The sequence below is a fragment of the Aphelocoma coerulescens genome, chromosome 10 (genome assembly GCF_041296385.1).
Source record: "Aphelocoma coerulescens isolate FSJ_1873_10779 chromosome 10, UR_Acoe_1.0, whole genome shotgun sequence".
Taxonomy (NCBI): Eukaryota; Metazoa; Chordata; class Aves; order Passeriformes; family Corvidae; genus Aphelocoma; species Aphelocoma coerulescens.
The window spans coordinates 7,590,701-7,613,243 of NC_091024.1; the positions used below are offsets into that span (position 1 = coordinate 7,590,701).

Sequence of the window (22,543 nt, forward strand, 5' to 3'; positions counted from 1 at the left end):
TGGCTGTCAGCTCTGGCTGTTACCTAGAAACATCACTCAACTTTTAGTGCTCATTCACCCACCTGGTCCCTAGGTTTATATTTAAAACCTTTTGGGTTTATCAGGGAGGCAGGGGGAAAAGCAGGCTCAAAATACTTGTGTTGTACATATTTATTTTATATCAGCCCCAAACTGCTGAGACAAGAATTAGGTGGTGTTTTTTCAGGCTGCAGTGCCATAAATCTCCAGACTGGCTCTTGTAGTTTATCTGGGCTGAATAGCTGTGGTGATCTTCCATAAACAACTCAGACATGTGGAAGATGAATTTTAACAAGTGCTCTCAAAGCTAAGTGCTACCTCTTGTTTCTACACCTCAAATTCACCCATTTTTTATTTTTATGTTATATCAGAGGCTGCTCTGTGCTTTTTTCCCCCCTAATTATCTACACTCAAGCTGAATTCTGTCAAACTCAGAGGAAAGGGAACATAGCTGTGTACACAGAGGTGGGATTTCCACCTGGCCTGACTTATGCAAGGGTTTAAACTCCCAGTCAAAACACCTGGGCTTTTAAAGAGGAGGGATTAGAAACTTGTGCCTAGGGATTGTTTCATTTGGTTTTGCCTGTGCAAAAGGCTTTTGTGTTTCATGCCTTCTCTGTAAAATGCTCAACCTTGTTCTAGGAAAGGCTCCAAAGTAAATTAGAGCAGCCCCAGGGGCTGTTTTAAATCATAGCAGCTGAGGCCTTACCCCAGCACTTCACGCTCCACCCTGTGTCTCTTCCACCAACACTCTCTATTGTAACCTCAGATCTTCACCTTTTCACAGAGAGAACTCTTTGCTTTGCATCACCGATAGGTTTTCCTAGGTAGGCTGGGAAATCATCAGATCTGATTCACAGCAAGCCAAGAGAATGGGAAGTAGAGCCCACTGGCCTTGCTGGGAAACAGTCAGTCACCAGTTACTGTAATTCAGTATTCCTGTTTATATTCTGGAGCACGCAGACTGGCGAAGTAGGAAAAACACAGCTAGAATAATTGCTCCTGGGTATTGAGCTTTCATTTACAAACACAACCACTCCTGAAGCTGCTGAGGACAATTTCCCTGAACTTCCAGCATTGTGCAATTGCCCCTACGCCTTCTGTCGGGTTTCCACTTTCCTCAGCTCTGACAAATACTGGTCCCTGACAGAGGCAGGGCAGGGAAATTGATGGATCAGTGGAATGATCCAGTACCAACAAATCCATAGTTACAAAAATAGGCAGTTATTCTCATCATTTCCTTGTTCTGACACAATTTCCTGCCCTCCTCTCAGGCTGTTCTGAAGATTGTCTGGATGACAGACCTGCTTTGAAGCCTGTCATCCCCCTCTGCAGAGCACCTCTCCTGTTAGGAATTGCTGTCTTGGAGAACAATGGCTGGGAGCAGGGTGAGGAGCTGTGCTGTGCTGTGCTGTGCTAGCAGCCTTTGATCACACCTGGCATGTGTCCAAACGGGGCCTGCTTGTGGGCACTGCTGGGTTTTAGCATTTCTGATCATATCACACTGAAGTATAGGAACTGTGCTTTGCTTGGGGAGTTTTATTATCCCTCCTACAGATTTAGTCATCTCCAGCCTTCTTGGAGCTGCTCAGAACAGGAGAGGGATGTAGGGACTAGAGATGCTCCTAAACGAAGTAGTTAGGACATGTCTGCAGCAGCCAAGGGAGGAAAGTGAATGAGTTTAATTAACAGGGTTCTGATAGTGCAGTTTATTTTGACAGAAGAAGATTAATGAGATCTCACAGCTGCAGCCCTGCCGACAGGTCTGTGTGTGATAATGTTTGGCACGGGGGGCAGTGTGCAGATGGAATTGGTAACCTCCTTGGCAAGTGCAGCTGTCCATGCATGGGAAGCATGATAGGCTTTAACAATTCCATCAAGACCCTTAGGGATCTATCTACTGGTGGCTCTAAGGATGTACGTGACACTTGGCCTGGCTTTGCAGGCTTGTCACCTTTCACTTGTCACCTTTAGCTTGTCATTCTCAAACTGTGTTAGGTTTAGTTATGATAGTTCTCAGCTCACCTTAGGTAATTTCTGGGTCTTTAATATTAAAAAGTAATTGAATTTAAAAGACCGAAGAGTCCATAGGTCAGTGTTTTGTAAAACAAAGTCTTTCTATTTGTTCTTGGGATAACACTTGGAGAGCAACAGTAGGTGAGGCTCTAAGTAGATATGTGGCCATGCCTACGTGTAAATACTTGTTCTGATCCAGGAACCTTAATATTGAACAACTCATTCAACATCTAGGAGTATGTGCAAGACTAATATCCCTTAGTGTCAGTAGTTCTGTGTTATCTGATTAAACAGTGTACTGGAAATATCTATTACCAACAGGGATGGGATCTGCTGTGCTCCAGTTCCAGGCTATGGATTTCAGCTTAGTGAGAGTTTTGTGCTATAATAAAGTGATAAACCCCCCCAAAACATGAAGAGTAGCAAAAATAAAAAAGCAAGTAGCTATTTTTCCTGAGTCACTTGTGGGGAATATAAAGCTCGGGGTTTAGCTATCAATTACTAGAAAACATAGTTGAAAACTCTGCTGTGTTAAAACCTTTGTGTGTAACTATCTTCCTTCAGCTACCCCAGACCACAATTTATGAGCAAATGCCAGCTCCAACAGGCGTGGTTCAAGGTGGGAAAATACTCTCTTGAATGTGAATTTTTCTGAAAATAGACATAAAGGAAAACAATACCTTACTTGGTAGAGTCTGGAAAAGAGTAAAACTCGTTCTTACATTCACTCCCAGCCCCGTGCTCTGTTTTCTAGATCCAGAACTAAGTCTGGAACACACTATTAATCTCTAGTTTGTATTTGTATCTTCTTCCCAGGAGGATCCCTTTGTGAGAAAGCAGGGGTAATGGTACACCAATAATCAGCTTTTAATAATTCTGTACTTGAAGGAATAGGGAGAGGATATTGAAAGACTGGGGTTTTTTCTTTTTCTTTTTTTTTTTTTTCTTTTCATTTTTCCAGCCATGTGTTCATAACTTATTGGCATTGCTCAGATCCTCCACAGCTTGTGAGGTGCCAACCTCACCTATTCCAAGGACCAAATGTCTCACTCTGGTAAGAGCTTGGGGCTGGGAGCTGCAAGCACCAGGGTCCAGTTTTCCTTTTTCAAGAAGTACAAGCACAAAACCCAAACCAAACTCATCATCTCCTCCCCTACCAAACACTTTGATATTACTGGAAGGATCAAAATTTCATATTTTGTTCCTGACTGTCACTGGTTTCCCATCTAACCCTGAGCCAACCATCAAACAGAAACTTTGCTCATATCAGCCTTTTTTCTGACAATACTTCTGAGATGTATGAGGATGCATTGATTAATGCTGGTAAATTCCTTGGAGATTCCTGGATACAATCCCTTATTTAAATCCCTGACTACACTTTTGTTCTACAAGTTGTCAGCTGGTCTCAGGAGCCCACAGATCCACTGCTCAGCTCTGCTCTACTCTTGGGATGACTCAGAAGCTGAATTTTCAAATGTTCTAAAAGCTCACTGTTTGCACAAGAAACAGTCCCCAGCATTGCTCCTCAATGAATTGTCAGGAAAACGACTGCATAGATTCTGAATTATAAGTTCTGTCACAAAATACAGCCTGTTTAAATGGCTTTTAAAAGCTAATAATGAATCCTGAGTGGTTGAAACAATTGTCTCACATCTTTGTTCTTTCTCACCAGGTACAGCTGATGGAAATGTTGTCAGTGCTGTTCAAATGGTGAAGCTGCACACAAACACAGGCATGGCATTGAACAAGAGAGAAGAGGAAGCTTGAGGCTGTAATGGTTTCATTTCTTTGAAGTTTAAGCTCGGGTTTGCCCATTTGGCATTTCCTCAGTTCAGACAAAAAAAATGGTTAGTGACATTTCAGAGCAGAGAATCCAGCCCTAAAGAATGTATCACGCATTTAAGTGATAAGGTGAATCATAGTGACGGTAAGTGGGATTAAAAATATCTGGTTTTTCAAGGTAACCGGTTGGAGCTGAAAGCGAGTAGTCAAGCCATAACTAATTATCATTATTTATTTATTAATCCCAGACTAGCAGTGTGCTTAAGTCTCCTAAAGTCTTGAGTGCATTTATTTGTGCAATTGCACAGAATGGCTTAAACCTTGCAGTTGGCTTAGTTTGTGTTCTGGGAATGGCTGAACACTCAAAGACCTGGGGAGCAAGCACACCCTTGGTCCTGCTCCAAATTCTGCCTGTAAACTCAGCTTTGAAAGGAAAATGAGCTGCAACTTAGGGACTTGTAATTCTGTGTCTTGGGGTCACCAGGTCTCTGGGACCCACTTGTCCAAAAGAAATAAGACATAACTCCTGCAGGAGATTTCACTTTGGGGTTTTGAAAAGCCTTTATCAGTTGCATACCTGAGGGGGGTTGTGTCCCAGGCTCAGAAATATCCCAAGCAATCTGTCAAGCCAAGCACTGTAAACACATCAGTAAAGCTGGTGGTGAACAGGTGGGTGCAAACAGAACAGCTCAAAATCCTGATAAGGCCATCTTCAAAGCTTCTGGTGGTGCTTCCAGTGAACACCTTCTACTTGTAGGTGAGATAAGAGGAGGAATTACTGACAAGCTTTTAACTTGATTGAGCTCCAAAGACTTGTTACCAGATACACTACCAGTGAGGTCAGGAAAAGGAGTTTTAACCTACATAGCAGGGAAATTTAGGTTAGATATACAGAAGAAATTCTTTCCTGTGAGGGTGATGAGGCCCTCGCACAGGGTGCCCAGAGAATCTGTGACTGCCCCATCCCTGGCAGTGTCCAAGGCCAGTGTTGAAGTGGATGGGGCATTGAGCCACTGGGTCTAGTGAGAGCTGTCCCTGCCCAGGGCATGGGGCTGGAATTAGGTGAGCTTTAAGGTCCCTTTCAGCCCAAACCATTCTATGACTGTTTTCTTCTGTGATTTGATCTCCTTGTGCCCCTGTGCTCTCATATCTCTTCCTCATAATCCTGAAGAAGTGCTGCTGCAAACAGGCTGTGCAGAGGGGTGGGCTGGATATTAAAGCTTCACTTGCTGCCTCTCTGAAAGGTTGAAGCTGAACCTGTAATTAGGAAAGGAGCTAAAGCCATTATTTTCAGCAGCCTCACATTGATCCACATTGGCCAGCTTTTGGTAAAGGCTGATTAGGTCATTTTTTCTTTCAGCAGTCAGAATACAGGGTGAGAAAATGCAGGCAAGGAAGAAAAGTTGCGATTTTTTTTTCTTTGCTGAGAAGACAGCTCTTCTTTCCCTTCTGAGAAAATGAGATAGTTACACAAAAGATGAGTAGGATTTGATAACGCCAACTATGGTTCTTAATTATATATTTTCTCTTCCCTCACAGGAATTGATAATGACATCCTTAATAAAATCCAGAAGAAAAACACTTGTGTGCATGAACAGAAAGTGTACAGTGGCTCCTTGTGAGTAAGGAAAGCTAACAAGAAATCTTGTTTAGATATACACATTTAAATTTCTCATGCTGAAATGCTTCTGTTTGCTGTATTTTTTACTGAGCCTTTTTTTTTTTTGACAATGTGTTCTACAGGGGGATTTAATTAGTGCTCATCTTTAAGTTATACTTAATGACTTACTGCTATAATAATGCATATCTTGCCTCTCGATGATGTCAGATTACATTGGATATGTTCATAGAATACCCTCACATTGATGTTTTTGCGGCATTTCCAAAGTTTCACATTTCCCCCTCTCTTCCCCTTAGCCTGCCAGTGATGTAAAGTTCCTATCCCAAGCATCTTCCCAGTACTCTCCTCCCTTTCTTTTCTTGGTTAGCAGTGAAGTAACTAAGAACTTGATATTCAGCATTCTGTAGCCCTATCAGCATCCTTAATACAGTTACATGATGCCTAAGACAAGAAAATTTCTCAAGCTAATGTTTTGCAGAGCCCATGTTTGGATAATCTTGTAACAGTTAATCAATTTATCTCTCTATTGCCACTAAGTCGTGGCAAGCTTTTCTCATTTGGGTGGATATTGGCTATGAGAATTTAATTTCTGTATCTCTTTCTCCTGTTGCATCTAAGGAGCACTGTTATGTTTCATTTTGGCAGAGGCACACACAAGCTGCTTCCCTTTGGTACTCCAGAAATCAGCAGCCACCTTTATTAGATTGCCTTTGGGCATGTTTACAGTTTTTTCTCTCTTGGCTGCAGCCTTTGATAAAACACGCACAGAACTCTATTTGATACACATTTTGTGGGATCACACACCTAAGAGAAAAGTATTCTAAAGACTTTGTTGCTTTAGTTCTAAACTTATCTAATTACCTGGAGCTGATATTTTTCTTGGTTTAGATGAAAGGAAGACAAAAACATTAGTGGCATAAGCTTGCTTTCTTCTCTGTTTTCAGCTGAGGTTGTTGATTAGTTTTCTGTTCTCAGCCAACTTCCCCTTAGATTTTTGATTGCATGAGCGGAGTAAAACTGTCTTATTCAGCATTTATACATACTTTGTGAAGGTTTCTGCACTTTAGGAGTTGCTGTATACTTTTAGCACTGTCTGTAGTAATCAGTGCTGTTGTTGAGTGTGTGCTGGAACATCAGGATCTGGCCATTCAAACATGACCTTTAAGTCAGGAGGCAAAATAAAGCATTGCCAGGTTTTTTTCCTGTTCCTCTAAAATTGCTCACGTGTTCAAGCAATAATCTCCCTGATGTGTAGCTCCTGGGTCCTGAACTGATGGCTCCTGGTCCTCATTTTGTGGATCCATATGGAACTGTGCATAGGTGTGAATTCTTCATCTCCAGATCTTGTAGAAAGGATTGGAGTAATGGCTTTTATGTATGAATAATCGTTTTTATTTGATTGTTAGTGAACAATTCTTTGGACTGTGACAAACCCTTACCACATGTCCATGACAATTTCTGTTTTGCAATGGCAGAGTGTGGTTGCACCACCAAGTTTCACTCAATAGTGAGAGATGGGTGTCCCTACGTCAGCTACGCTCGTAGATAAGGTGTAATTTCTGATCAGAATGATATGCATGGAATGTAAATATGTTCCATCACCAAGCTTGTCTTTCCCCATCTCGTTGCTCTGCACCTCCTGTAGTGATACCACACTCAAGGGATGTTGGACACTGCAGGTGGGAGTGGTGACTGGGTGAGCTCCCCGGGAAGGTGTGCGACCCAGGGTGCTCCAGAAACAACCTGGCACTGCAGGTGCTTTTGGGAGGTGTTTGCCTTTCCACGCTGTGGCAAACTCATGAAGAAACATGCGTGGGACCATGTTTCGGCTGCAGCCATGCCAGGTAAGCATGTCACCTTACCCAATCCTGCCTCAGTTTCCTTGCCTGGAACGCGGCTGCAGTCCTTGGCTCCCTCGTCAGGCACCTGGAGATGCTGCCAATAAAACGTGTTGGGAGATGCAGCCAAGAACAAGTGTTACGTGGCAGCAGTGCTGCTGTTGATTATATTTCCCTTGGCCTGTCGCCATTCCCATAGCTTCCTTCCTAGCTCCACCCTCACCCAGGGCTCTCCAGGGCAGTGCTGCCAGTCCCCTGCACTCTTCCACCAGCATTCCCGATGTCCCTGGGGTTTTGGGTTTGGTGGGAGTGGGCGGCGGGAGTTTGGTGCTTCGCTCCCGGTGTGGAGCGGGCGGGCAGGATGCAGGTCCGAGAGGGGATGGTGATGCTCCGGGCCATAGGACCCGAGGAGGGATGCTCCAAGGGGATGCCCCAGGAGGATGCCCAGGGGAAGCGGTGCGGAGCGGATGCCGGCGGGGGCGGATTGCGGGAAGCCCCGGAGGTTCGGGGGCGGGCGGAGCGCGCAGGGAGGCGCCGGCGGCGGCACCGCCCCGGCGGGCGGGAGGGGACGGGCCCGGGCGGCGGTGACAGCGGGCACAGCCACACGTGCCCGCCCGGGAGCGGGCGGCGGAGCGGGTCCCCGGCGGCGGGAGGCGATGGGCGGCTGCGGGCCCCGGCCCGGCCGGCAGGTAAAGGGGCCCGGGGAGCGCCGCGTCCTCCCTGGGCGCCGCGGGGAGCTGGACAGGGCAGCCCGGCGCGTTCGGGGCGGGTGCTTATATAGTTTGGGGTTTTCTGTTTTGTTGTTTGTTTCTTTGCTTTTTTTTTTTTTTTTTTTTTTTTTTTGAGATCTGGCGGGTTTCGCCCGTTGTCTGCCACCTCAGTTGCTCTCGCTGTTTCGCTGTTCGTGCATCCCCAGGCGCCCCCCAGAACTAACTTTGCCGTGGGAGGCTCGGGGTTACTTCGCTTTTTGCTGTGTGTCGCTTTAGTGATGCTGCTCCAGGGACTCGCACCTTGTGTGAACAATTCTTTTTGTTGCCGTTGCCGTGAGAAATTCTCTCCTTCCTCAGCCAGCTCTCACTGAACCGATGCATCCCCATGTGCACTTGCTGACTGAAATTCAGTTGGTTGGCTGTTGACTTTGACTAAATAAATAAGCCACTTAATAGTAATTAAAGACAATCGCTAAACTAAAAACAAACAACAGAGTGGAACATTCACACAAGTGCATTGACACAGAGAAGTTGCTTTAAGGGTACTTTGAGGGAAATGTGGTGTGTGAGGCATAGTTCTTTTTTTTTCCAAAAGAGCTGTTCATGCGGTTGTAATGAGAAATAGTGTGAATTTTCATTGATATTCGCCTAGCACAACTATGGCAACTGTCAAGTATCCAGTTGGTGCCCGTAGTTTTATGGTGCCCGTAGTTTTATGACACTGAAAGCTGAATTGCTGCTACGTGGCATTAAGAAAATAGAAGTTCTCACCTGGATATCTTACTATTAATTTACTGTGATTAAACTGTAGAATTTGTCATGTATTTTGCCGTAATTCTCAGAAGATGATACTGTTGAGTGAGTCGATTTAGCTGTCAGGATGAATGGGTGTATTTGGGTAATAATCTTACTTGTTTGATTTCTTGATGCTGTTCAATGCCATCATAAAATAGCTTATCACAAAGCAAATAAACCTGCATGTGCTGTAGCCTGAAGATGGATTCATATGTGAAGTTTCACTTTGCTGTACCTGTGGAAAGAAAAAATCGAAGAAAAGATAGGATAGATAGTGCAGATAGGAAATTTTCATTTTATTTCTTAAAAATTTTTGCACTTTTTAAAAAAATAGGAATGGTAAATGTTGTGCTGTTAAGACAAATTTAACTTTGATTATATTAAAGAAGCTATAGGATAGTTTGTAGATGTGTGGATTTAAGGTGTCAATTATAAACAAGGGCATGAGCAGGGACACTGCTGTCAGTGACAGGAAGGTGGGTGTCGAAACAGCCCAGGGATTCTTGTAATCATCCCCTCCCGGGACAGTGCATGAGGCTGTAACAGTGCTAGAAGTGTTATCATGACATTCAAGGTAATTAGAACCATAACTGGCTCAATTTCACTGCAGGCTTTTTTTCCCCAGTGTCTTTTGCATTTGGTGATACAAGCAGCTGCTTTTGGACTAACTGCACCTCTTACTTGAACAGATGATTGTTAAAAAATGTACCTGCTCAGGCAAAAAATACTCCTGGGGAGAATAGTGATTGCATTTTGGATGTTGAAGTTCATTGGGGTTTGGGACTGTCTGTGGTGAAGCTGGAGTCAGGTTGTGTGTGTGGTTGGAGTGGGCTTGGAGCAGGGGATAAACCTCACCCCAGAAGCCTCTTGGTTGCTCCCACTGACATTTCCAGGCAGTACTGAGTGTCTTCTTCTGCTCCTTTAGTCTACGCTGTGCAGATTTGCCATCTCATGTTTAATTTCTCATGGATAGCTGAAGGCTGCCATGAGGCCCCCACCAGTGGCTGTCAAATTCAGGAAGGATGTGGGCACTTGTGCTGTCACTTTGTTGTGAGAATTTTGGGTTTTATCTGTTTGTTCACCATCACCTATACCATGAACTAATTTTAATATAGGGGTTTGAATTCCAGTCTCCCAAACTGCAGAGAGTGGGGGGGTCTCATCACCTCCATTTGGCTGGGGTCCCTCTGCCTGGGCATGGGGGAGAGGGAAGCTTTACCTCAGCAGAGGAGAGCAAAGCATGCTAAGTATGCTCTGCATTTCCTCTGTGTTGTTTCCACCCTTGAGTGGAAAATTGCTCCCAATTTCCTCAGATTTGGAGGATTTACATTGGCACTCTTCCCACATTCCCATTTTACTTCCAGTTGTACTTGTTAGATAACATGCTTGCATAGAAGATTGTTTATAAGAAAAAGAACATTTTTCTTCAATCTATTCCTATTTAACTTAAGCAGTTAAATGTTCCCTGGGTCCAAGGGACCTGTTTCTTAAGGCTTTGCAGGATTGTGAGGATGTTGGAAGCACGAGTGCCTTGAACTCTGATTTTAAATTGCATATCAGTGTAACAGCTGATCCTGAGTGCACCTCTGTTGCCTAAGCTGTTGGTGCTGTAAAATGAAATCATAGAACCAGATGGAATATTCATATTCAGACAATTTATGTGTCTCAATATCAAGGCTTTCTTTGTGTATTCCACTGTGATCCATGTAAGGATTTACTCCCCATCATCTTGTGTGTGAGGGTTCTACTGAAGACCAAGAATGATAAGAGAAACTGGGCCAAGTATCCCACATTAGATCGAATGATTGATCACCTTTTTATATCCCTGGCAATTTCTGCCTTGGAGAAATTAGCTTGGGTGTAGCTACAGGTTTACCAGCATAGCCACAGCCTGGGTTGACTACTGCGTGGGCAGATGTATTTGGTCCAATTTAGGGATCAGTAGTAAGGAAGCCTCGTTGATGGAGACTGTTTCTGTTAGATGTTCTCAATCTTCCCTGGATGTTGAGTATCTTGTGAGCTGCAAGGCACTGTGGATGTGCAGTCTGTCTGTCCTGCCCTGAGCGTGTCACCTCCTAAGGCAAGCTTGACTTTTGGCACCCTTGTGGCCATGTGCCTCACTGTGCCAGGGTAAACACTTGCAGGAATATAATTGTATTTACATTAACTCATCAAAAAGCTCCTCTGGAGTGATATGAAGGAGGGTCTTGCTATAATTTTTTTGAAATATTTAGAAATTACAAATTTTTCTTAATCAAAAACTTCAGTCCTTTAAAAAGCTTACACAGCCAGAGGTAATTTTCAAACCCTTTAAACTATTCTTTCAACTTAGAAATCACTTGGTAAAATATTTGTAAAGACTGTAGAAAATAAGATGTTAATTACCTTTTCTTGAAACACTCCTAGATGGTTTTGAACTTAGGTGGTTTTGCACTACATTATATATTCAGACAAATCAATTATCTTGGGGGAAAAAAAAGCCTGTGGTGTGTGCCAGTTCAGATGTTTGGATGGTGTAACATTAACCAGGTTCCTTGAATGAACCTTTCTTTCAATTAAAAGAGATCATTAGAGAGGAGAATGCAGAAGTGGGAACAATCTGAGTGATGTGGAGTAAACAGAGAACAATTATTTATAATTTCACATAACTCAAGATGTTAAAGAGGTGAGAATAAATGAGCAAGATTCAAAGATTTTTTTTTCCTAAGGTCCTCTTCAATAAAAAAAAAAAATTCTTCCATAGCTAAATTATGCTTCTGCTTCACACAAGCATAATTTAACAGTGGAACTCATTACTCCAATGTCTTCCTGTTGTTGAAGATATAAATGAACTTTAAAAGAGAAATGGAGAGAAAAATACTTTTAATAGAGAAAAAGTACACCTGGGCTGTTAATCACAAAGATGCAGATACAATTTCTAGCTGAAGCAGCTCCTAAATCAGAGATTCCTGGAAACCAGGAGATTATTTTGCAGGCAGAATCACGGCATGATTTCCTGACCTTACAGTCTTTCCCTGAGCATCTGTTTTTGGTCAGAGTTAGAGGCAGCTTATTGGGCTGAGTGGATATTTGGAGTGATGTGATCCCCTTGCGTACTGTGTGTGATGGAAATTTGGATGGGTTTTCCTGGGATCACTGCTGTTTTGTCTGGAATAGTTTCAAGCAGGTGAACATTAGATGCAACTTCAATTTTCACACTTGGGGAACAAACCTGAAGTAAGTTCCTTAAGTTTTGATTAACTGAGTATTCATAAACATAATCTGTAAAGAACACAGATGGAGTTGACATTTTGCAAGGCTACACTACTGCTGCAAAGCTCCATTGTAAAATAATTGGATTATTGTGGGAAAATCTGGAGCATGTTATAATTTCAGTTTTCATTTCCATTTTCTTAAATGCACACTGCTTTTCTAAGAAGACTCTTTTTGTTGTTGTTTTCTTCACATAAGCAGCCTGCTGACCTTTAGGCATTTTTTTAACCCTTGCTTCTGATTCTTTTACTGTCTCCTGTCAAACCCTGATGGGGACACATTGTGTGTCTGTGCTTTCCTATTGACTTCAGCTGCTGCTTGTCTGAGGAAAACAGACCCCGGTGCTGGGAGTCTTCAGGACTGCCTTTGGAACTGAAGCTGGGACTTCCAGCTTGATCATGTAGGTGTCCAACCTCCCCTGCCACCAGAGAGGGCCCTCCTGTGGGGAGGTTGGATGGACTCTGTGACCACCCTTGGCCTTAAAGGAGAGCCTCTTGGTAACAATTTCTGGTGGTCTTTAGTTCAAACGAATTAATTTGCTTGCTTGCTCCTGGTGTTTTGGTCAGTGCATGGTGAGAGCCGGAGCACAGTGACCCAGGGGGTGACTTTTCCTCCTGCCGTGGTGGGTGCCTGTTTCATGTGTATTTACACAGATGCTCCTTGACTGGCTTGTTTTCACTTTCCCACAAAAACAACTTGCTAAAATGCAAGCTAAATACTAACGTAGGTTTTGAGATCTTTGGTTTTGTTGGCCTTTTGGGATGGGGAAAAATAGAGGCAGATCTTATTCATATCCTTCCTTTCTGGGAATTATTTGTACCCTTGACAATTCTTCCTGTTGCCCACTCCTAAGAACTACAGATGTAGTCTGTGGAGTAAATTTTGCTTTACTGGAAACCTTAGGTTTGGGGCAATTTCATTGTTTTAGGAGTTCTTGGAATTGTATAGCTTTGCTGCCTTAAGATCAGAGATCAGAGCTAATTTAGAAACAAATTTCTGCTTTTGCGTAACGCCATAAATTAAGACACAGAAGCAGCTCTGCTGTCTTTTCAAGATTTATGAGTGTGCACTTTCATTCTCTCCTCCCAAATAGATAAGCCCTGCTCTAGAAGTAACTTTCTAGCCAGGACAGGGTATATAATCTATATTGTCTGATAATCTTTTAATGGGAGTGAATGGAAATGAGGGGGCCGTGCTAATTTATTTGAGCAGTCATTTGTCTGTGTTGCCATTGATGTGGAAGTGGTGATGATCAGGAGCTGTCAGCAAGGATGGGGCAGTCTCTCTCTCAGCTCACTTTGTCATGGTTATGAAAGTTCTTTTTTTTTTAAAGCCTGACTCATTTGGGTTTAAGTGAGGAGGGATTACAGAGCTCAGTCCTTTGAAATTTTATTGGATGCAGGTTCCCCTTGAAGCAAAATCTTATTGAATCTAATGGTTTTGACAATTTCAAATTAAAATATCCAAATGAATGAACATAACTCATCCCCTTGTCGCTGCTTCCCTGGGTTTCAAGAGGAATGTTTTTTTGCTGTCTTCCCTCATGGGAAACATCTGCAGAACTGAATGGCAGATCATTAATGCTCATTCAATAGCAGGCTTTGTTCCCAGTTTCTTCGACTTGGAAACAATTAACTGGAGAGTTTTGTTTTGTCTTGTTTTTCTTTTTCAATGCAAACATCTAATTCCAGTTATATATTCTAGTGGATTTAGGAGAAGTCCTTCTATTTGGGGTTGCTTGTAATTATTTTAGAATAAATGCTCCCTACCCAAATTCAGATAGTGGGAATGGTGCCTTTGTGGTTGGGGTGTGATTTTAATTTATTTTATTGTATAAATGGCTGAATATTGTTCAACTCCATAAAACTATTAGATACAAATCTCATTGCAAGCGCTTGTGTTCAGTTCAGGAAGGCTTCTGGTTCCTCACATTCACCAAATGCTTCATAGTAGCATTTAGCAAAAAATCTGTCTGGCCTTTGATAGGAAGCAAATGAAAACTGAAGAAGATAAAGCATTCACCTACTTGGGTGCAAAAATTGTTTAAACCAGAAAACCTCCAGATCTGTTTAGCTGACTGAGCAATTTGTATTCCAAGACACTTGCCAGATTGGTGACTCCTGTCCATATCTGCTAGACAGGGGAACTGGCATGTGAATAGCTCTTAAATCCATTAAAAAAACGTTACTACATCTTTAAAGGGTTTATTGACACCTGTTGAAAAGTTCTGGTTTTGAGCTTTATTTGATTTTAATCCATGGGCCAAACCAGGAAATTGTATAATGATGACAGCTGAATTAAAATACCTTTTAGTCAGTATTCACCAGAACTAAACATCCGTGATTAATAAACTCAGTGTTTTGTTGGTTAATTAAGGGCTAAGTAGTCATAATTTATGCGCTTAACATTGAGAATATGTGAATGGGGCACGATAATGACAAGTGGTCAGCTTGATCTGTTCTAAACTATCCTGCCTGGAGCTATGTATGCATGAAAGGAGGATTAAAACAAAAAAACCCCAAAACCCACTGTAGTAGCAGTGTACAAAGGAGCAGCCAGTGTGGTTGGGCAGCGTGAGCAAGAGCTGTAAATATGCTTAAGGGAAGGTATTTAAAGTTTAGCCATCTACCCCACCCTGCCTATGGCTAATTTGCCCCAGATGAGTCAGGGGCAGATAGTTTTTTAAGGACTGCATAATGTGCCTGCAGGTTTTCACTGAGCAGGTTTGTTGTATAGAATCATAGAAAAATTGAAAATGAATTTTAAGTTGTTTCATCAGGTGTCATCCTAGCTCAGCAACACCAGTATTCCTGTTTTGTGGAGCTTTTCTGATTGGATCATTTCCAGGAACCAGAATTAACAAACCAGGCTTCGCTATAGTTGAGGTTCTCTGAACTTCTGCAGGTAAAATCCTGAGCACGTCACTTATTATTCACCCCAGCACAATATTCCTATATTTTAATTTTCGACCCTTTTATTCAAGCTTAAAATAGCTACTGGAATCATAGTTTGTGGTTTTCTTGATGATGATGGTGCCGGTATTTAGGGATTTCAGCTTTAGCAAACCAAACCCCCAGTGTTACGGCTTTGGAAGTGCCAAAGTGTGTGTGTGTAATTGCCAATGCACAGGAGTTAAATTTACCAACTTCACCTGATCTTCTCGCTGGGAAAATAGTGCTGTAACAGAACCTGGAGACAAGGTGCAGATTTCTAGTGCCAGGAGGCTGAAAACTCAGATGGTGAATGGAAAGAGAAACCTCAAAGCTGGCTCCTTCCTGTGAAAAATGACTGGCATTTAGAGATGTGTGCTGGCATATGTTCCGTCTTTACAGTTGGAAGAAAAAGGAAGTTTAAAGGAGTCTTTGAGTTGGTGCTGCCGTTTGTGTGCTGAACACTTTGCTGTCATGACTTCAGGGGAGCCATGTGATCTGGTTTTAGTTGTATGCTTTGGCTTCTTCATATTTAAAGTACTGAATTATTGTCCAGGGTGAGACCCTCAAACACTTGACTTCGCCAAGAGATTCCTCAGGGCTTTCTCTGTCACACAGCTCCAGATATTTAAGTGCTGTTATTTTCTATTGGGAGACTTGTGGCTCTTGCAGAAAACCAGGGCTGTTACTGGTGCCATTCCCTCATTCAGTGCTGTGCTGCAACACACTAACTTCTTTTCTCTCTTCTTTTCTTCAGCCTCCTGCCTTTGGGAATTAAAAGACTGCAAAAACACTGGTTCACTTTACCTGCAGGTCCACCCAGGCTGTGTGGAGATTTTAATGTGAGAGGACATTTAATCATGTAGGTCAGTACAGATTCAAAGTAATCTCAACTCTCCCATGTGCCCAGCTCTTATGGTGAGCTCTGAGCCTGGCTTCTGTCATATTGCTGTTGGGAAGAGGAACATGCTGTAGTAAGGAGGAAAAAGAAAGGCAAACCAGCAGGTTTTTGTCCTGCTCAAGTTGTCATCAGGCCATTTTTATGAATCAAAAGTGTTCTGTTTGGGTTATTTTGGTAAATTGTTAAATAAAGAATCACACAGAGCTTTTAATAGATCTTTCTTCTATAGTCACTGAATTTTGATAAGAAGTATGACAGTAATAGTAGTTATTTAGGGAGCAATGCTGGCACATGGACAAGTAATTTGCATATAGTCACAAATTTCTTTTATTAAAATATATGATTTAACTGCTAGTAAAAGGCATGGGTTGATTTGGCCTCTGGTGGAAATGAGTCTCTGATTTCCTTCCTAGGTTTGTTTTCCCTGAGAGCTGTGGAAAGGGAGGATCTATTTCTGTGCACCTCTTGTTATAAAAATAAACCTTTTGTTGTGCAGGAGGTGAGCAGGGGCTTGAAGGAGAGAGTGAGGAGGAAGGAGGCTGCAGGGCTGAAATCCCTACAGAGTTCCTCTCATGAGGACCAGCTCCTTCAGTGTGTGTACCTGTCTCTGTCCTGGTTTTGTTGTCCCTCATGTGAACCCTGATAAACCTCAGTAATTTTAGAGCTCTTTTTACCTCATTCTTACTTTTCTTGTACCTACACCTCTCCTTCCTCTTGCTGCTCATCAGCTTTCCCTCTCCCCCTGCTCCTCGAGGTACCCTGCTCCAGGGTACCATTCCCAGGGATCTTCTGATGTGATTGGGAACAATGAGGCAAATTATAAACCAGTTATAGTCAATGGTGATATCCCAATTGCTGGTGCAGCACACAGCACAGTGCCTTCCAAGAGCAGGATCTGTCCCTCCAGGATCTTTCTGGGAGTCTGGTTTGAGGTGCAGTCATCACTGCAGGAAGCAGATCTTTGTTCATAGGTGTCCCTGGAGAGTTCTGATGCTCAGCAGGTGTTGTTTGCACTCTAAAGATCATATTTGATTGTCCCATTCTGGTGCAATCCCATGAACTAGACTGAAAAGTTTGAAAGAGCCTTCTGGCTTGCAAGCCACTATATTTTGAAGAAAGCTGAAGGAGTAGCAGGAACTTGTGAAATATGTTTGTAAAAATACACTCAAACACTTCCTCCCTCATTTCCTCTATACATACTCATCATTTTTCTTCTGTTTTAGAAAAGACAGAAGCACAATGAAACCAGTACTTTCATAAGCTGGAGGCAGGTGCAGGGTATTTTCTCAGTAACTTTCACTATCAGATGCTATTTTAAGATACTTGTAGCAGCTGGTCGCTCTCTTACTTCTCATAGTTACTGTCTGCTTATAAATGTTGAGAAAAAAGCCCTCCAGATTGTGCAAAAGAGCCTCTAAGGAGTTAAAGTGTCCCTGTTCCTCTCTTGTGTGCTAAGTGGAGGAAGATGTGTGCTTGTTTCACGTGTTTGTGAAAGATGGAACTTACCCCCTTTGAGCCAGTTAAAAATCAAAAAGCCAAGCACAGGATCTAAAAGCCCAGAGGACCCAGGGATCTGTGAAAAAAACACAAACCCAACCCAAAACAACAAACTCCAAACTTAAAACAGAAAGTCTTACTTTAGATGCCTTTATTATCTGCATGTAACAAGCAGGCTTTTCTTTAAGCTTTGTATTCACCCTGGATGTTACTTGTGCTCTTCTGCAGGGGCTGTAGATTTCTTTCACCCCACATCAAGGAACTAAAGCTGGTTTCTTTTGGTTATCTTGTTTCCATTGTAGCATATAAAATTGTCTCTTATGAAGCACTTGTACTAATTTGGCTGACACCAACAGGTCAAGTTTCTACTTTGTTTTATACATTTGAGTTTAGCATCCACTACGCTTTGCAAATGAATCTGTTACAACAGAAGAGCAGGATCTGTATCCACAGGCTGACATCATTTGAAGCCCCACAGGGAAGCTTAAACTCAGTGGGAAGATTTGGAAGCTGGCCAAGCCATGACCCTGCTTTAGCAGCAAATCACCTGTGCAGTGAAGACTTTACCTGCTCTGCATCAGTGCACTCCCTGTGATGCTTGTTAGTGCTAAAAATAATTCCAACACTGATTTCCCCAGGGTAATTAGCCTGTTCAGAATCAGACTGAGATTAGACTTTTTTTTCTGGTGCCTTATCAAATTTAAGTCCAGGTATTTGCCATATGCTGCAGGGAGAAAAGGCTGTCTTAGTTTCTCCATATTGAGCTGTATGGAATTCAGTGTCTCTTGCTGCCTTCTGGGATCATACCCAGGGAGGAATGGTCTCAGGCCCACCCACCTCAGCCTTTCACTTTGGACTTGTTTTTTTCTGCAAAGGAAGCACAATGCTTGCTTGAAGGTGTTGATGGTCCAAGGAACATCCTGCCCCTGGTAAGGTATTCCCTCGTTTAATAACTGGTGCTGGGTTTGTAAATCTCCAGGGCAAACTGGTAATGCTGAACAAAGGGTTACTTTATTTGGATGATATTTGCTTATCTCTGTGGCTGTTGGTGCTTAGCATAAAGCATTTCCAGATAAGGTACTGAAATAAGCCATTGCAAAGAAGGAAGTGTTGGTTTCTTTAGAAAAAGTCATTCCATTCCCAGTAATGGTTTGTATTTGGCTGTGTTTGAGCTATAATGATATTAAAAACCTGGGCTACTTGGTATGTTCTGTTATAGAAATAGCCACCCACATACAGTGGTTGTCCCACCAGCAGAGAGCTATTTCCCTGATATTTTGCTTTCTCTCCCAGGGAGGACTGGTTTCATTTATGGCTCCTAGAACCAGAAGACTCAATTTCTAGCAAAAAGATAAAAGAAAAATATGAAAAAAGTCCTCAGTTCCTTACTCCCCTGCTCCCTTATCACCTTCTTGTCAGCCTTGTCTCTCAATGCAGCAATATCAAAAATTATAAACCCAAAGGGGTTGTACTCATATTAGAACTTCTCTTAGCCAAATACTGTGTTGCATAACAGAAAAGTAATTATCTTTTCTTGTGATGTGTACAATGCCTCATGCATTAGGTTTTAAGTCAGTGAATGTGCTAGACAGGCAGAGATTGGCGTGAATATTCTATTCCAGAACAGCCAGAATCTCTACAGGTTTTACACTGAGGGAGTTCCATTAGTTCCTTCCAATTTGAACCGTGTTAATATGCATTCAAGTGAGGAGCATCTTCCTAACAGCCTCTAATGCATGTGTTAGTAATGTCAGCTGTGGTGGATTTAGGTGTTTATTAGCATTTAATTGTGGCTGTAAACACACTGAATTCTACCTTAGAGGTGGCTGGCACGTACACTGACCCAAAGTTTTCACCTTCATTGGATAAACAAATGAGTACAAGGATTAATAGATTTATGGGCACTGTAATAGTGGTGGCATGGTGCTCAGCTGTGTTTTTGTCGTCTTGGCTGACTTTGAGGCTGATATTTTAAAGGTATTAAAAGGGAGCATCTCAGGGTACTTCAGTGAGCACTGTGCGCTTCTGGGTGTGCAGGGAATGGTTCCATAGTGAAGAAAGACAATTTATTCCATAATTTCCAGTGTGTAAATCAATTTGGGTTTGTTCAGTTTATTTGTTTGGTTATATTGGACACTTTTATAATGTTTGCAGAGTGTCTTGCAGTGTTTCTCACTTGTGGCTTTGCTGGCTTCCTGTCAAGACAGTAAGTGAAGTAGAATTGCAGGATGATTTCTCTAAGCTTTCAATGGCATTTGAAATTTCTCTTAGAGAAATTTAGATGTTCAAACATCTAAAACAATCATTTAGCTCTAAATATTATATCAATTTAAGGGAGTACATAGTGTTTTACTGAAAGAAACCAAAGCACATAAAAAAATTAAAAAAAGTCCAAGGACCATAATTAGAAGATACTTAAGGGAAGATAAAATGCTAGAAATATTTGTTCAATCACAGTGAGCTGTGACCAACTTTTCTGTCACTAATCCTTTCTTTCTTGTCCCTATTGCCCCCAAAAGAGGAGGAGATGGCAAAATAAAAGGATATAATAAAAATGACAGGTGCAATCAAAAGCAGTCTCTCTGAAGGAAGAGAGTAAAGTACATGGATTCTTCTGAGCATTTGAGATTTGGCAGTGTATTAAAGAGAAGGCTCAAGGAGATAGACTGAAAACATCATTTTTTTCTTGTTACCTAAGAACAGGAGCCATTCAATTAAATCAAAAACAACAGAGTTAAATTGATAACAGGAAGTGTGTCTCTGAATGGTTTCTGTTTGCAGATTTTTGCTACAATGTGCCATTGAAAGGGGAAGAATAAGGAGGCCAAGCTTAGACCAAGAATTTGGCAAAGTATGTTTTTCCCCCGTGGTTGCTTAGGGAATATTTGGCGATACAGTTGGCCATGAACTTCTGAGGCTGAGGAAGGAAGAGGGAAAACTTCTGGCCTGTGGAGGATAAGGACTACATGAACAACATGTTGGTACCAAGAACACACTTTCTACATGCAAGGGGGAATTTCTCTCTCTTCAAAATAAAGTATTTCTATTGATGTTGTTCAGTATGGAAGAGAAAAGCAGAGAAAATTGATGTAGGAAGAAAGAAGAGCTGTATGTGTGAATACGTGCTAGCCTGGCAGGGGGTACCCCAGTAATCCTGGCACCCCTGGCTCCAGCACCACGCTGGGGAGGAGGGTGGTCCCCATTCCCAGTCTTCCAGTGACCTGCCTAGGGAACACATTTCTGGTCATGGTGGTGATCTGTGTCTTCTGCTTGAGCTGAGGGAGTGAAAAAAAGGCCGCCAGCAGGTGGCTGATGGCAGAGTGCGTTTAACCTTCAGACTGTATTTACCCTTTTCTCAGATGAGAACACATTGTGTATTTGTTGTTAATTGTGTATCACAGCCATCATTTTGGTGGTTAATTTATTTGTAAATACAGTGCTTATATAAGAGAAGTTGTAGCTGCAGCAGGAATGTGGGTGTAAAGGCTCAGAGTATGGCTAAACCTCCAGGCAGTCCTGTGACCAGGGATGGGCTTATTTCTTCTGTGGCCTCAGTTCAGGCAACCTGCTGCTCCCTGTGCAGCAAATATCACTGCTGTGTTGCCCCAGTGGAGGAGCTGTGAGGTGGCAGCTCAATGGAGCCATCCCTGTGGTCTTGGCAGAAACTTTTCCCCCACTTTTTTTTCCCTTTTTTATTTATTAAATTTTTTGATTCCACTGTGTTTCTGTTGGGCTTGGGGAGGACTTTGCTCACTCTGGGTTAGATGCAAGTGGGTCTCAGAGACGCAGTGTGGTCCCTTCACCATCCTTGCTGAATGGGCATTTCTCATCAGCAACTGAGGCGATGTATGTAACTGGGAAAAAGAACATTTGACTTGGGGGAAGCAACTGGAAAAATCTACAGGAACAAGTCTGCTCCTTGGTAACAAAAATGTCAAAGCAAACAAAATAAAAACAACGGCAGTGGGTCCTCAAAATGAGAGGGGTGGAGAATAACAGGAAGGGAATAGGAAGCATTAAGTGCCTTGGGAAGTGGATGCTGAGCTGGGCTCTGCCTTTATTTGCAGCATCTTGGCTCCAACAGGTTTCAGGACAAGTAGGCGAGCAATGCAGAGAGCACTAGCAGAAGATGAGTTGTTTAAATGACTCTCAACAGTGTGTTTCATAATGTTTTGTGCAAATGTGTTTAGCCTAATAACTTCTGTTGCTGGCACGTGATGTAATGCTACCAGGGAGGCTTGTGGCTGCCTTGTCAAGATTTTATGGAAAGAGGGAAGAAAGAGCCTAAGTGAAAGCTCTCAGCTGATATGAGCAAATCCAGCCATGTCTTGTGAGCTTGTGCAGGGCATCAGTTGCTGCTCCAGCACGGGCATCCCTCCATCCCCAGTCAAATTGGGCTGGCATTTATGTCTTTTCCCCTCCCTCTGTAAATCTTGTGCTCCAGCCTGAGTTCAGTGAGAAACACAAAGGCATGGTGGGTCTTTCTTTGGGAAATCTTCCTCTGTGAGGTTCAGAAAATTGTTTTTGCTTCTTAATGGTACTGTGAGGGGAAAAACACAATTTCAGTTTGTCCATGAGTACTTTGATATTGTGGCTTTGATACTGTGTTAAAATGATGCATCTACACTAACACGCCTTCCTATTTGGACAACACCTGTTACTGCCTTGTGAATGCATGCAATGCCATTAAGCTTATTTATTTTTTGTATGGAATATAACAATGCTGATATTATTTATTTGCCAGTATAAATGGGGGAGGGGAGAATTGTGCAGCTTTAGTTACACAGTGATGCAGTTAGAGAATTTTTTTGTAGATTCCTGAACACTCTGCAAGTGTGGCAAGGTTAGTCATAAAGTGATTTAAATAAGTTATTAAGTAACTGATTATACAGCCTTATTCAAATTAATGAATGCAAGAGTAGATTTCTTTGAAAGCAAGCAGTAATTTCTCTGTGTGGATTAATCCAACAGTTGTATTTCTGTTGCCTGTCTTGGCGTTTTTCCTAGTAATCAGGAAAACAGTAGGAAGTAATTTTTTTGTCAACTGTGTAATAGTTAGAAGGTAAATATGCTGTGAGTTTTGGAAGCAGCTATCATGGAGTTAATGGGTGTATATTTCTGAGGACATGGGTATGTGCTGTAACCTCTGTGTGTGTCACTGTAAAGGGTTAAATCTGCAGGTT

The 22,543-nt window shown here is 42.4% G+C and overlaps 1 protein-coding gene across 5 annotated transcripts in view; it reads left to right on the plus strand.

Moving 5' to 3' along the window:
* The window catches only part of MCTP2 (multiple C2 and transmembrane domain containing 2), a 149,166-nt gene that overhangs the window by 22,845 nt on the left and 103,778 nt on the right, over positions 1–22,543 (plus strand). For 3 of the 5 annotated variants that reach the window (XM_069026017.1, XM_069026018.1, XM_069026019.1), the window contains 2 exons: positions 3,707–3,961; positions 5,356–5,434. The gene's annotated coding sequence lies outside the window, so the exon portion shown is untranslated. Of the gene's footprint in view, positions 1–1,345; positions 1,407–3,706; positions 3,962–5,355; positions 5,435–7,895; positions 7,965–22,543 lie in introns of those variants that run through there. The other 2 variants (XM_069026020.1, XM_069026021.1) reach the window with 2 other exon arrangements.